Source organism: Phaseolus vulgaris, chromosome 3 (genome assembly GCF_051622355.1).
Source record: "Phaseolus vulgaris cultivar YP4 chromosome 3, ASM5162235v1, whole genome shotgun sequence".
Taxonomy (NCBI): domain Eukaryota; kingdom Viridiplantae; phylum Streptophyta; class Magnoliopsida; order Fabales; family Fabaceae; genus Phaseolus; species Phaseolus vulgaris.
In genome coordinates, this window is record NC_143500.1 from 25,262,820 (window position 1) to 25,277,439 (window position 14,620).

Sequence of the window (14,620 nt, forward strand, 5' to 3'; positions counted from 1 at the left end):
TTGCTGGGAGATCCATTTTTACCATCTTCCAGCAATCATACAAAGATTGGAAGGGGAAGTTCATCCAGGTCCACGCAAACGATAAAGACACTTCCCTTCTCGACGGCTTCCCCTTGTACTGGGTGGACAAGGGGAAAAAGGAGTCCAAGAGCTGCTTCAGGAGGCCCAGAAGTCCTGATAGCATGGGAGCCTTGGACCGAGACCTCTGTCTATTCTGGAAGAGGGTGGCAGATGCCAACATAACATTCTTGACCCCCACCCTGATCTCCTTCGAATTCTTTGAGGACCAGCTAGAATTCCAAATAGGTTTGGACACTACACTCTTGTTATGATATTGCTTCTGATACTGCTTCTGGGCGTCTTGTGCGATACGCACAAGACTTTGGTTTTACCTTTTCTGCATATACCTGTTTTGCTGTTTCATTACCTCATGCACTTATCTTTTTCTCCTCTGAGCTAACTCATGCACTTTCGTCTCATGCAGATAATATGTTGGGTAAAAACATGCTCGCCGACTTAAAGGCACTCGCCCGAAACCACGGGTTGGCGACCGGTTCCCAGACGATTCCCAACTCGGCGGTCGAGAAGGCTATCGTTCATAGGCGATCACCGCCCAAGGAACCCACCCAGCGAAAGAAACTGGTCCTTAAGAGGCCAAAACGGAAAGCCCCTCAAGTTGTCCAAGAGGAAGAGGAAGAGGACGACGAGGTCACTGAGGATGGCCTCGTTACAAAGAGGAAAAGGGTGGCACCACCTTCACCACCTGCCCCACCCCCTCTTCCAGCTTCAACACCACCATCAACACCTGCTCCTCCTCCCTCATCGCCAACACCACAAGCCCCTTCACCACCAGTCCAAGCAACTCCACTGGCCACTGCGCCACCAGCAGCTGAGGCTCAAGAGCCAAACTTTCTGGAGGACCCCCCAAGTGCCTCTACGCCTCATATCTCAGCTGGAGGGGGCCCCCCTTCAAACGCTTCAGCTGCAGAGAACGTTCCAATCGGGGATGAGGTTGCTCACACCTCTCCAATTCTAATTACCGAATCCCCGGTTGCGTCGCCACGCCAGGAAGCAAACACTGAAAATCCTGCCAAGGAAGGTGGCGGCGAGAACCCTCAACAAGCCCCCCTGGCGCCTCTCCAAGCATCAAACCTTTCCCTTGAAGTCACAAGGATGTGGGAACCTCTGACTGCCAAACTCAAAACCATAGCAGAGGATATCCCATCGATTATAACGAGGGCTGTGGAGAGCTCCACCAGGCGGCTTCAAGACGATCTCTACCACCTCAAGATCGAAAATAGCACTATGAAGGTTGAGGTGGAGAAGGTGTCATTCAGCCTGACGCTCGCGGAAATGGAACACTCCCGAGTGGAGGATGCCCTCAATACCGAGCTCAGGCTGGCGCGCAAGGACGCTGCCGATCTTCGCCGCAAAGTCCATGATCTTGCCCAAGAAAAAGTTGAGCTAGAAAGCAAAATCGTGCCTCTGCGCACTAAGGCGAGCGACCTGGAGGCTCACATTCAAGCTGATGCCGCCAGGGTGAAAAAACTGGAGCAGAGGTCGATTGACCGCGAGAAGCTACTTGGGCAAGTAGAAAAAGCGAGGGACGACGCCATGGCTGATCTCGCCGAGGCAAACAAGGAGAAAGGGAAGATGGCTGCCCAGTTGACCCAAGCTCAAACAGAATCCAAGAAGGTTGCTGACGACCTTCTTCATGCTCAAGAGACCAACGAACAACTCCGAAAACAGGTCGAAGAGCTGGAGCAGCAGAACAAGGAGCTCAAGAAACAGGTTGAAGAACTTCAAGGGCAATTTGAAGAACTTAAACTAAACTCCGCCCAGGTTCTGGTTGCTGGATTCGAAGCCGCTCGGGAGCAATTCGCATGCCTATTCCCTGATCTCGACCTCAGCATGGTGTCGTTAAACAACGAAGTAGTAGATGGAAAGGTCGTTCCCGCCGAAGGCTCAACCAGCTCCACCCCATCTGCTACTTTATAAATTCTCTTGTATTTATCTGTAGAAACTCTTGCATATGTGTTTTGAACAAATGCTTATTTTAATCACAAAACTTGGATATTATCTCCCCTGACTCCCTTTAAGCGCTTTAGCCTTCTTTGCACGTTTAACTTTGTCGGATTTAACTTAGTGATTTTACACGCGCGACCTTCGACGTAACCGCCTCAAGACAATTCAAACTTAAGCACAAATCACTTTAAACAACTTGTACTCTTAAGGCAACTAACCTTATTGCAAGAATACCCTTCAAGCCACGAACTGTAACTTAATCATTGGCTCGATCAACGTCCCATTCGACCTGCTTTGTCAAACAAGTCTTTCAACCTTCTCGCCGTCGTTTGAACCTTTCCCGATCACCAAGACCCCTTGGTAACATCAGCTTTTTCTAGCCTCATGCTTTGGCAATCGTTTCTTTATCTGGGGTAGAAACGCCCTTTGGAATCTTCCCTTGCCTTCCTGAACTTCAAAGCAAAAGACCGGCTGGCTAGGCGTTCTCTTCGAACCTACCTTAGCCACCTTTCAAGCTTCTTCCGCCCTCTTCGCCATACCTGAACTCGTTCGAGACGAGAAGGATTTTATCTTGCCTACGCTCGCACGTAAGCGAGAAGGTCTTTTAACTCGCCTGAACTCGCTCATCGGCGATAAGGACTTTTACTCGCCTGAACTCGCTCAACGGCGAGAAGGACTTTGTCTGGTGCCTCAACTTGCCCAGGGTGTACATCTCCTCCCCCCTGGATGCACTGAGGACCTTTTCTTTCTCTCGCCTGCACTCGCTCGACGGCGAGGAGGTCTTTAACTGGCCTTAGCTCGCACAACGGCGATAAGGACTTTATATGGTGCCTCAACTTGCCCAGGGTGTACTTCTCCTCCCCCCTGGATGCACTGAGGACCTTTTCTCTTTCTCGCCTGCGCTCGCTCAACGGCGAGGAGGTCTTTTAACTTGCCTCGACATTGCCCCAGGAGTTACATCTTCTCGCTCCCAGAAACACGGAGGACTTTTTCTCTTTCTCGCCTGCGCTCGCTCAACGGCGAGGAGGTCTTTTAACTTGCCTCGACATTGCCCCAGGAGTTACATCTTCTCGCTCCCAGGAACACGGAGGACTTTTTCTCTTTCTCGCCTGCGCTCGCTCAACGGCGAGGAGGTCTTTTAACTTGCCTCGACATTGCCCCAGGAGTTACATCTTCTCGCTCCCAGGAACACGGAGGACTTTTTCTCTTTCTCGCCTGCACTCGCTCAACGGCGAGGAGGTCTTTTCTTGCCTTTGGACACGCGAGAGTGTCGAGGTCTTTCATCTGGTGCCTCCGATCGCCGAAGGACGATGAGGACTTTTAAAACTTAACTGGTGCCTCCAATCGCCGAAAAACGATGAGGACTTAAAACTTAACTGGTGCCTCCAATCGCCGAAAAACGATGAGGACTTAAAACTCTTTTGGAAAGCACGCGATATATCTTTTCTTGCCTTAAATCATGTACAAATGACAAGGTCTTTCGCCAGAACTTTTGAAAATATCACACATGCAATCTGAAAACACCTTATACTTCGAAAACTCTTCTTTTATTGGGTGGCCTCATTAAAAACCCTCCTTAGGGAAAAAAGAGTGCCCCCTTGAAACTGTTTTAACAGGGACATTGTAATATAACATTTGTGTTTGTCTTTACTTACAAAGCTCTCAGCTATAGTACAACTTCAGATGTGTGGCGTTCCAGGTACGAGGGATCGCTCCTCCTTCCAGCGTCTCTAAGCGGTAGGCCCCGTTCCCGAGCGCCTCGGTTATTCTGAACGGTCCAGTCCACTTGGGTGATAGTTTATTCTCCATCTCGTACTGGTGGGCCTTCCTCATCACCAGATCGCCTTCTCTAAACTGCCTTGGCATCACCTTAGAGTTGTACCTTCGCTCGACCCTTCTCTTCACCGCCTCAGCCTTCAGCCTTGCCTCCTCCCTGACTTCATCCAGCAGATCCAGGTTCAGCCTTCTCTCTTCATTCGAGTCTTCCTCTACGAAGTTCTGGAATCTCGGCGAGCTTTCCTGGATCTCCACCGGAATCATGGCGTCACACCCATAGACCAAGCTAAACGGGGTCTCATGGGTTCCGGACTGCTCGGTGGTGTGGTACGGACTATACGGGGCACCTCCTCAGCCCAACTTCCCTTGGCTTTCTTAAGCTTTCTCTTCAAACCTCTCAACAACACCCGATTAGCTGATTCCACCTGGCCATTCGTCTGAGGGTGCTCGACGGATGCAAACACTTGTTGAATTCCAACCCCTTCGCAAAGCTTCTTCAACAGGTGGCTTGCAAACTGCGTCCCATTATCTGACACCAGGCGCTTAGGCACTCCAAACCGACACACGATGTTCTTCCATACAAAGCCTTCGATCTTGTGTGCGGTGATCTGGGCCACTGGTTCTGCTTCGATCCACTTGGTGAAATACTCAATCGCCACCACCAAGTACTTCATCTGCCTGATCGCCAGCGGGAAAGGTCCCAGGATGTCGATTCCCCAAGTATGAAACGGCCAAGGGCTATAGATCGACTTCAACTCCTCGGGAGGTGCCTTGTGCCAATCGGCGTGCTGCTGGCATTGTTTGCAGCACTGGGCATACTTCTTGCAATCTTCTCTCATGGATGGCCAATAGTAGCCTGCACGGAGAGTCCTCGCGGCCAGAGCTCGACCCCCGACGTGACTTCCACATATTCCTTCGTGGAGCTCTGCCATAATTCTCGTGCACTTCTCGCCGTGTATACATTCCAGGAGTGGGTGAGTGAACCCAAACCTGTACAGGTCGCCATCAATCAATGTATACTTGCTGGAATTTTTCTTTACCTTCCTAGCTTCTGTTGGATCCAGCGGGAGGAGGCCATCCGCCAAGCACCGCTTGTACTGTGTTATCCAAGTGTCTGGCTCATGGGTGGCGCAGACCTGCATCACGTCCACCTTCTCTCCTCGGCATGCTCTGATTCTCGGCGATCTCAGAGTTTCCTGTGTCAAAGACTTATGGCTTCTCGCTGCTTTCTCCGTCGACTTGCTTATCTGAAGGACCAGGTGATCTGCTACAAATGCCCTCGGCGTCTTCAGAGTTTCTTGAATCACCGTCCTCTGCCTATTCTGCTAGTTTAGAAACTCAGGGGAAGGACAGGGGTCGCTAGGTCAGAAAAGCTATAACTCAAAATTCTCCCCAAGTAGGATTTGAACCTACGACCAGTCAGTTAACAGCCGACCGCTCTACCACTGAGCTACTGAGGAACAACGGACTTCAGTTAAGGAAGCCGACTCTCGTTCTTTGGACACCAACCTATGACCGAACAAAAAAGGGTTCGTCGCTCTTTTTAACATACACCGGGATAAAAGGTTACGATAGCAAGCCCCTCCTCGGCCGGAGAGCCTCCAGGACAAGGGGGCGGCGGTCAACCATCCACTCTCGAGATTCATCTTGATCAATCGATCTCCGCGTCCCCCCTTGCCTGAACTGGCGAGCTTAGCAAGCAAGTCAGCTCGGGCATTCTGTTCTCGGGGCACATGTACTACTTCAAAAGAGGCAAAGGAACTCTTCAATTCCTGCACATACGCCAAGTAAGCCGCCATTTGTGAATCTTTAGCCTGGAACTCGCCTGTTACTTGCCCTGTGACTAGCAGCGAGTCACTCTTAGCCATCAGCACCCTAGCTCCCATCTCCTTGGCCAGCAGAATCCCAGCGATCAGCGCCTCATACTCTGCTTGATTGTTGTTGGCTTTGAAGGCAAACCTCAAAGACTGTTCAATCAGCACGCCGTTGGGTCCTTCTAATATGACTCCAGCACCGCTGCCCTGCTGGTTCGACGATCCATCCACCGAGAGTACCCAACGGAAATCATCTCCTTCAACCCGCGTCGTCTCCGATGAGAGCTCGACTACAAAATCTGCAAAGATTTGCCCCTTGATCGGGCCTCGGGGCTCATATTTAATGTCAAATTCTGACAACTCTACTACCCACTTCACCATTCTTCCCGCAACGTCAGGTTTCTTCAAGACCTTCTGGATGGGCAGGTCAGTCATCACCAGTATTGTGAAGCTGTGGAAGTAGTGGCGCAACCTCCTCGCCGAAAACACCACAGCCAGCGCAGCCTTCTCCAGGGCCTGATATCTCGTTTCTGGGCCCTGCAACACCTTGCTCACGAAATAAATAGGCTTCTGAGCCTGATCCTGGTCCTGGGCGAGCACCGCACTCACCGCCCTCTCAGTCACAGCGAAATACAACCTGAGAGGGATTCCCGCCAGTGGTTTGCACAGAACCGGCGGGCTCGCCAGATATTCCTTCAGCTTGACGAAAGCTTCCTCGCACTCTTTCGTCCAAGCGAACTTGTTATTGCGCCGCAGACATTGAAAATAGGGATGCCCCTTTTCTCCGCTAGCTGACACGAAGGGAGATAAGGCTGCCATCCGACCTGTTAGCTGCTGGACTTCTTTCACCGTAGTCGGGCTTCTCATCGCCAAGATGGCGGCACACTTGTCCGGGTTAGCTTCTATTCCTCTTTCAGTCAAGAGAAAACCCAAAAATTTTCCAGCCTCCACGCCGAAAATGCATTTCTCCAGGTTGAGCTTCAACTTGAACTTGGCGATCGTCGTGAACAATTCTTCCAAGTCTGCAACGTGCTTGCTCTTTTCCTGCGAGGTCACGACCATGTCATCGACGTAGGCTTGCACGTTTCTTCCCAGCATTGGTGCAAGTACTCGATCCATCAACCTCTGGAACGTGGCCCCCGCGTTCTTCAGCCCAAACGGCATCACCTTATAGCAGTAGCACGACCTCTCCGTCATGAAGGCTGTTTTCTCTTCGTCCATGGGACGCATCTTGATCTGATTACAGCCCGAGAAGGCATCCAGGAAACTCAGCAGCTTGCACCCTGCAGCACTATCAACCAGGGCATCGATGCTTGGCAAAGGATACGAATCCTTTGGGCAAGCTTTATTCAGATCGGTGAAATCGACGCACATGCGCCATTTCCCGTTGCTCTTCTTCACCAGTACGACATTCGCCAACCATTCAGGGTACTGGACTTCCCTGATGTGGCCTGCAGCGAGGAGTTTCTGGGTTTCGTCCCTGATCGCCTGCCTCCTCTCCTCGTTGAATTTCCTTCTCCTTTGCCGCACTGGTCTCACCATGTTGTCCATCGCCAGACGATGGCACAGAAAGTCGGGATCAATCCCGGGCATGTCCGAGGTGGACCATGCAAACGTGTCCAGATGCCGCTCAATCACCTTGGCGATCTGGTCTTGGAGATCGACTTCCAGAGATCTTCCCAGCTTGAAGATTTTCCCTCCGATCTCCTTTTCGAGCCACTGCTCGACAGGTTTGGGCTTGGATTCTCTGGCGATCACCGCCTTGGCGATTCCCAGTTCTCTCGCTTCCTCGGGGCGATTCCGCGCCTCTTCCTCCTCCAGGCCAGCATTCCTCTCCCCCAGCTCTGCGTCTACCATCTCTACATCCCTTCCGGCGGCCTCCTCTGTTACCGGCGGTCTGGGCTTCACACCGGGGGGTGGGGTGGTTGTAACATAGCTCACTGATCTTTTATTTTTCAGGCTATTCTCGTAGCACCTTTTCGCTTCTTTCTGATCAGACTTTATCGTGATCACCACCCCTTCCATCGATGGCAACTTCACCTTCATGTGCCGTGTCGACGGAATGGCACCTATCCTGTTAAGAGTGGGCCTCCCCAACAGGATGTTGTACGCTGAGGGGGCGTTTACGATGAGGTACTTGATTTTCTCCGTCCTCGACCCAGCCTCATCTGTAAACGTGGTTCTCAGCTCAATGTACCCCCTGACCTCCACCTGGTCGCCAGCGAACCCATACAAGCATCCTCCATAGGGCCTTAGCTGGTCAAGGGGCAATTCCAGCTGCGTGAAAGTCGGCCAGAACATCACGTCTGCCGAGCTTCCTTGGTCCACCAGAACTCTGTGGACCTTCCTTCCCGCCGTGATCAACGAAATAACAATGGGATCGTTGTCATGAGGCACAACGTCCCGAAGATCCTGCTTGGTGAACGTAATGTCCTCTTCCGGCGAGTGATCTTCAAACATGTCCACTGACATCACCGATCGCGCATACTTTTTCCTCTGCGATGCGGTGCATCCACCACCTGAGAAACCCCCTGCAATGGTGTGGATTTCCCCATGGATAGGCATCTCGTGTTGTTGGGCTTCTCCACCTGCTGGCTGGGAACTCGACGCTCCTCTGGTCCTTCTATCCAGCAGATAGTCGTTTAGGAACCCGCTCTTAACCAGATCGTCGAGCTGGTATCCTAAGGACAAACACGAGTCCAGGTTGTGGCCAAAGCACTGGTGGAACTCGCACCAAACGTCCGGCTTTGATCCCAGCACCTTGTCGCCCACCTTCTCGGGCGCCTTCAACCTAGCAGATATGTTAGGGATAGCGATCAGGTCCGCTAGTCCCATGACGAATTTGTGCTTAGGCGGGCGATTGTACTCTCGGCGTGCTGGTTGTTGGCGTGCTGGTGGTTGGCGCGCTTGGCTTCTTCCCTTATTTCTCCTATCGTAAGGATAGCGAGTCCTTTGGTCTTTTCTGGCCGCTGCGGCCGTTTCCAGCACCCTCTGTGGTTGGATCCTGGTCTGGGCGCGTGGCCTGACGGGGGCCACGCTGCCTCTCTTCTCGGCGACTTCACTCTCGTCGGCGATGTGGGCCACCGCAAGTCGCCTAACTTCAGCAAACGTCGCTGGATGAGCCCTGATCAAGGCCTCGCAGAATGGCCCTGGCTGCACGCCCTTCTTGAAGGCATAGACCAGCATTTCTTCATCCTTGGCCGGCGACCTGACCATCTGCGCTCCGAAGCGATTGAGGTAGTCTCTGAGGGACTCCCATGGTACTGCCTTATATCAAACAGATCATAGGACACCCTGGGCGGTGCCTTATTCACAATGTACTGCTCGACAAAGATTTTCGAGAACTGTTGAAAATTGGTTATGTGGCCATTAGGCAGGCTCACAAACCACTCCATCGCCGTTCCCTGGAGCGTGCTCACGAACATCTTACAGTAGACGGCGTCCGACCCTCCCGACAGCATCATCTGTGTGTGGAACGTGGTCAGATGAGCCTCTGGATCCTCCACGCCGGTAAACACAGCTTTAACCGGAACCACGCTCGTGGGAATTGGCGTGTCGGTAATCGCCTGAATAAAAGGCATTGGGAAAACACGAGGCGGCGTCGACGGTGCCACCTCTTCAGCAGAAGAACGTCCCTGCTGCTCCTGAAGAGCTCGACGCAGCTCCTCAGCTACCTTGCTGAGCTCCTCGTTCCTGGCGCGAGAGGCGACCAGGTCCTCATGTATCCTTGCCTGCTCTACACGCGAGGCTTCCACAGTTGCCTGCAACGAGCGCATCATTTCTGCCATCTGCGCCATGGTCATGGCGGCGTCGCCTTCAGCAGCGACGGGAGCCACGGGACTGGAACGATTGCTTCTCATCTTTCTCATTAACTTCAGCGAACCACAGGAATACAGCAAACAACACTTCAACCACGATCGAAACAGCGATCAATCGGAGAAAACTCAAGAAACTGCGCAAGAACCCAAGAACACCGCGAACCTTCGCAGAAAACCACAAAAGAACTCGAACTTCCACCAGAAAGATTGCGCGCAAGTAACAAAGACCTCACTCCACCGATTGAAAGCCAAACAAATGGTACAAAACACAAACTCACCGAACGAAATTCAAAGGAACTGCAAACGACGGTTGCACCAGCACACAACCGCGCAGAAAACCTCGAAAACTTCCACGAACTCACGCTGTGGATGGGAGCACGTTTTACACGGCCCCACGGTGGGTGCCTGATGATCCTGCCTGTTGACCGGAGCGCTGGAGAATGCCTCGTCAAAGGATCGACGTGCGCACCGCTTATCGCCTTCGTTCCTCCTCTGGATCTACTTCAAGAACCTGCAAAGAAACGACACGGCGCCGCTGCGGCCGATCGCACTCCGACGCTCAAGTCAGTGACGGTATCACCAAATACTAAGAACTGGAACCGTGCAAACTCTCTCTCACAAACAACTCTGTTACTCGCAAGCGTAAAGTGTATGAACTGAACGTGCGTACCTCAGAAAATCTGTTAAGAACTCTTATATACCTGGTGGTTTTCTCTCTCCTGGCAGTTACAGACTTGGACACGTGGCTCGCATCCAACTGTACACGTGCCATCATCTGGAGGCTCCCTGACTTGGCGCTGCTTCTACTCTCATTTTGGCTAAGTTACGTATGCATGGTACTGCCCAGTGCATAACAAACTTAGGAGTGCGATCTCTACTAAAACTGGCGAGTTAGGGCCTTCATACACCTTCCCTGTGGTCTCGCCGGCCGCCTTCATAATCTGCTTCTCCTTCATCTTCGGCGATGTGCTTGTTCTGGCGATCTCCGACTGCTTGGTCGCCTGAGTTTGCATCTGGCGACTTCATCCTCAACCTGGCGATCGCCTATTCTGGTAAGCTGGAGATCGGAACACGCCAACTTAACAATCGGCGACTACACGTGCCTCCCGACTTCCTTCCTAACTACCAACCTGGCGCCTTGCCAACACGCCTACACTGTAGCAGGGTGCCACGTCATCATACCCGACCACCAGGGCGGTACAATTTTACATACGGATTTTGATCCGTATGTAATAATCTGTATGTAATTCGCGTTTTTCTTGTAGTGTTTATTGGTGCTTTCTTTGTGTTTCTTAACATTTAGACTTGTATAGTTGCTTAGTTTTATGGAGTTATACATGCTATGGAGGAAGCTCAAAACATGGGGCTTACTAATGTCTGGCTTGAATGTGATCCTGCCTTGGTTTGTGTTGCGTTTAATACTAGGACTAATGTTTCGTGGATGCTTCGTAATCGATGGAATACTTGTCTTAATTACTGTGAGAAAATCAGGTTTAAGGTTTCTCATATTTTTTGTTTAGAAAATGCGTGTGCTGATAAGTTGGCTAATTCAGGATTTATTCATAGAGAATCATTTCATTGGTATAATAGGCTTTTATCTAGTTTGTTCTTATAATTCTTTATGAATAGGTATAGTCTACCTATGTATCGTTTTTGTTAACATGTGGGTTTTGGTCTAGTCCCCCATATTTTTGTATTTTTTTTTTAATAATATATTTTTTTGTGATAGTAAATGATTGTTGTTACTTGAGGTGTCAGCCTAGCTGAGATGTCAAGTTGCATAGTAATACCTAACATGGAAGCTTTTATATATAAAAAAACTAAACCCTTCCAAGATAATTTCATAAACTGTGATAATGACATTTAACCTATAACATTATAATAGGTAATTTGTTATGGTTTGATGGCCCCGGATGAGTAATGGTTTGGGATGAACGACAATAAAACTATCCTTTCTAATATTCCGTTAGGATCAACCATATAATTCCTATATAATTATAATTAATTACATCAAAAACAAAATTAACAACAACACTACTGACCCTATAAAACTAGTTAGCATAAAGAGAAGACGAATGAGCAACATGGTCCTGAACACTATTATTTACCCAACTACTATAGAGATATTTGGCGATAATAAAGGTAAACACTTTACATGAAAATGTGTCTCTCAGTGCAGTGGAATAATCTATCTAATACAAGGAAGATGATGCGGGTGGGGACGATCTTCCAGATTAAAGATTTCTTTGCCTATGCAAAACTTCGATTGATGCAGTTTGAATAATTTTTTGAATATCCCAAACAACATATCATTTTCGTACAACAATGTCATCTGGTGGTAGAAGTGGTGGTGTTTCAATTTACTGGAGGTTTTTGGTATGTTTGACCATCTGCAGAAAAAATAATGGCAAAAGCAGACCTGATTTCATCCACAGTGCAGCCTAGGAAGTCGAAACCGAACCGTAATTGGCGACAGTGGTTGAAACAAATGTCGTGATTGGTGATGGTGGCGGAAACAAATGTCGAGATTGGCAATGGTGGCGGAAACAAACGCTAAGATTAAAGATGGTGGCAGAAACGTTGAGATTGACGATGATGATAGAAACAAACGCTTTAACGAAGGTGGCGGAAACAAACACTTTGACGAAGGTGGTTACGGGTTGGGACTTAGTTTGAATATTGAGCGAAAGTCATCTGAATCTTGTTATTGTATTCCAAAGCAAGACTATGTGTGCAAAATAAAACCTAGTGAAGGAGGACACAACAAATATCTTTAATTTTTTATTTAATAAAGAAGAAGATTAGTTTAAAACAGAAAAATAACATATCAATCTCTCCTACTAACGCGATCCACATCCAAAAATAAATATTAATAAAAATCTTTATCTTTTTATTTAATAGAAAAGAAGATCAGGTTAAAAACATAAAAGTAGCGTACCAATCTCTCTACTCTTTTGCTAAGCGGTCCACATCTAGCAACAAATATTAACAAATATCTTTAATTTATTATTTAATAGAAAAGAAGATTAGTTTAAAAAACATAAAAGTAACATACCAATCTCTCCACTCTCCTGCCAGTTAAATGACAACAAATAAAATAAAATTTTAAAATTAAAAAGGTGTTTTATTAACTTCTAAAATTATAAAATGTACAAATAACCAAAATAAATTAATAAAATAAAATATTAAGTAAGGATAAAATAGGAAAAAACAAATTATAGCAGGTAAAGTGGAGAATTCCCTTTATATATAAGTATAGATGTTTTTTAAATAAAAGTTTTCGTATTAGACATTACTATGCAACTTGAGATCTCAGTTAAGCTGACACCTCAAGTAACAACAATCATTTAATATTATTATTTTATTTGGAGTTAGGATTTGAATATATATAAGTATAGATTAATATGTGAATGTTATCTTATATAAACTTTTTAAATTATTATTTTAAAAAATATATATAAACTAATTTCAATTTATCAAAAGTATTTTAATATTTATATATTCATTTTTCATAGAAAAACTTTTAGATGGTGTAATTCAAGAATTTTTCAATTTTCGAACGGTATAATTTAGAAGACACGACTCAAAAATGTTTTATGGATTACACATCTCAAAAGTTTGTTTTATGTAAAAGATAACTTTTAAATTATACAATCTAAAAATAGGTTTTAGATTGCACAATTTAAAATATTTTTTTTCTTAAATTCATCAATGACACAACATATAGAAAGGGAGACAACGAGTGTGATAGTAGCAAAGAGATAATTTGATTTTTTAGCTACTTCTACGAGGGTGCACACGGAAAATATGTGGCTAATTCTCCCGGCACCCAATCAATTTGAATTGGCACCCAATCATGTTTGTAAAAATACGAAAATGTCCTTAATGACATTTGTGAAAATACGAAAATGCCCTTAATGAAATTGAAATTAGGTTAAGGGAGAGATCTGCACTCAATCATAGCACTCCTTCGTTTTCGCGCAGCAGCTACCACTGCCACCTTCGTTTTCGCACTGAACGCAACAGCGTCGTCTTGCCTTTCTTTCGTTCACATTTCTCCTCTGAGACAACTGTATCCATTGAGAATGCTGAAAACAAATATCACTTAGCTTCCGGATATAGAAATCCATAAGTCAAAAAATATACTTCTGCATGTCCACATTCGAAACACAATTAACTATTCTGGATATGTACCTCCGGAATTCAAAACCCAATTCCGGATATGTACATCCAGAATACAAAACCCAATTCTGGATAATGATATCTGTAACACATTTCTCTACTACGGACATAGGCGTCCAGGAGCTTCAACTGCAAATTGCTTGCGAATGTTTATATCTGGAGTGTTTAAAAATGACTTCCGGACGCTTGCATCCATAAGGTTAAAATCAGGCTTCCGAGTATCGGTATCCGTGACCACCTCAGTTCGAACAAAATTGGAAAAACTAACTTAAAGAAGACAAAAGCATAATGAGATTTTATAAAGTTTGTCGGGTCTAGGAAGCAATTGACTGGGTGCAGGAAGTAATTCTTCTTGCACCTCCAAAAGTGTTTCTTCTTACACCTTCATACTTTTAAAATTTTCAAATTACCCTCTAATAAATGTATAATAAATGAATATTTTGAATATATATTAGATTGTAATTAAAGGTTAGTGTTAATACATTTAATTTACGAATTGTATTTTAGATTATTAAAAATAGAATACTAAAATAAAAAATAAAGATTAAAGGATATAAGAGGATTGAGAAAAAAAAAAACTTTTTTTTGTGTTGAAGTAGTTAAATGCACCTTCAGAATACTAAAGAATAGTGAATGAGTAGCTGAAAAAATGACAGTATCCTCTCCTATCTCTACCAATTTTCTTTTTCTAGACTGCACAAATCATCATCACACCTTGTCTTTCCTCTCCAGCTTCATTAATTGGTGAATTAAAGTTTCAGATTTTGCAAGATAATGGCAGGAGCCAAATTAGACTAAAGATTATTTAAATCCTTTAAAAGAATGGGGAGGGTGGATGCACTCTTCTTCAAGTTGTGTATTAATTTATAAACTAAATTAAATTTTACAAAAGTAATGATAATTTCATCTTTTAAGTTATATTTCTCATACTAGATTGAAATAATTTGTTATTTATTTTTTTCTTATCAGTCTCCAGATTAAGACGATTTAAAGTTAGGACATAAT

General features: G+C 46.5%; 1 non-coding gene across 1 annotated transcript; it reads right to left on the reverse strand.

Annotated features, from left to right (window-relative positions):
* Positions 1–5,189: 5,189 nt before the first annotated feature.
* On the reverse strand, positions 5,190–5,261 carry TRNAN-GUU (transfer RNA asparagine (anticodon GUU)). The gene has a single exon. It is a non-coding gene; the product is annotated as a tRNA-Asn (tRNA).
* Between the last annotated feature and the right edge of the window lie 9,359 nt (positions 5,262–14,620).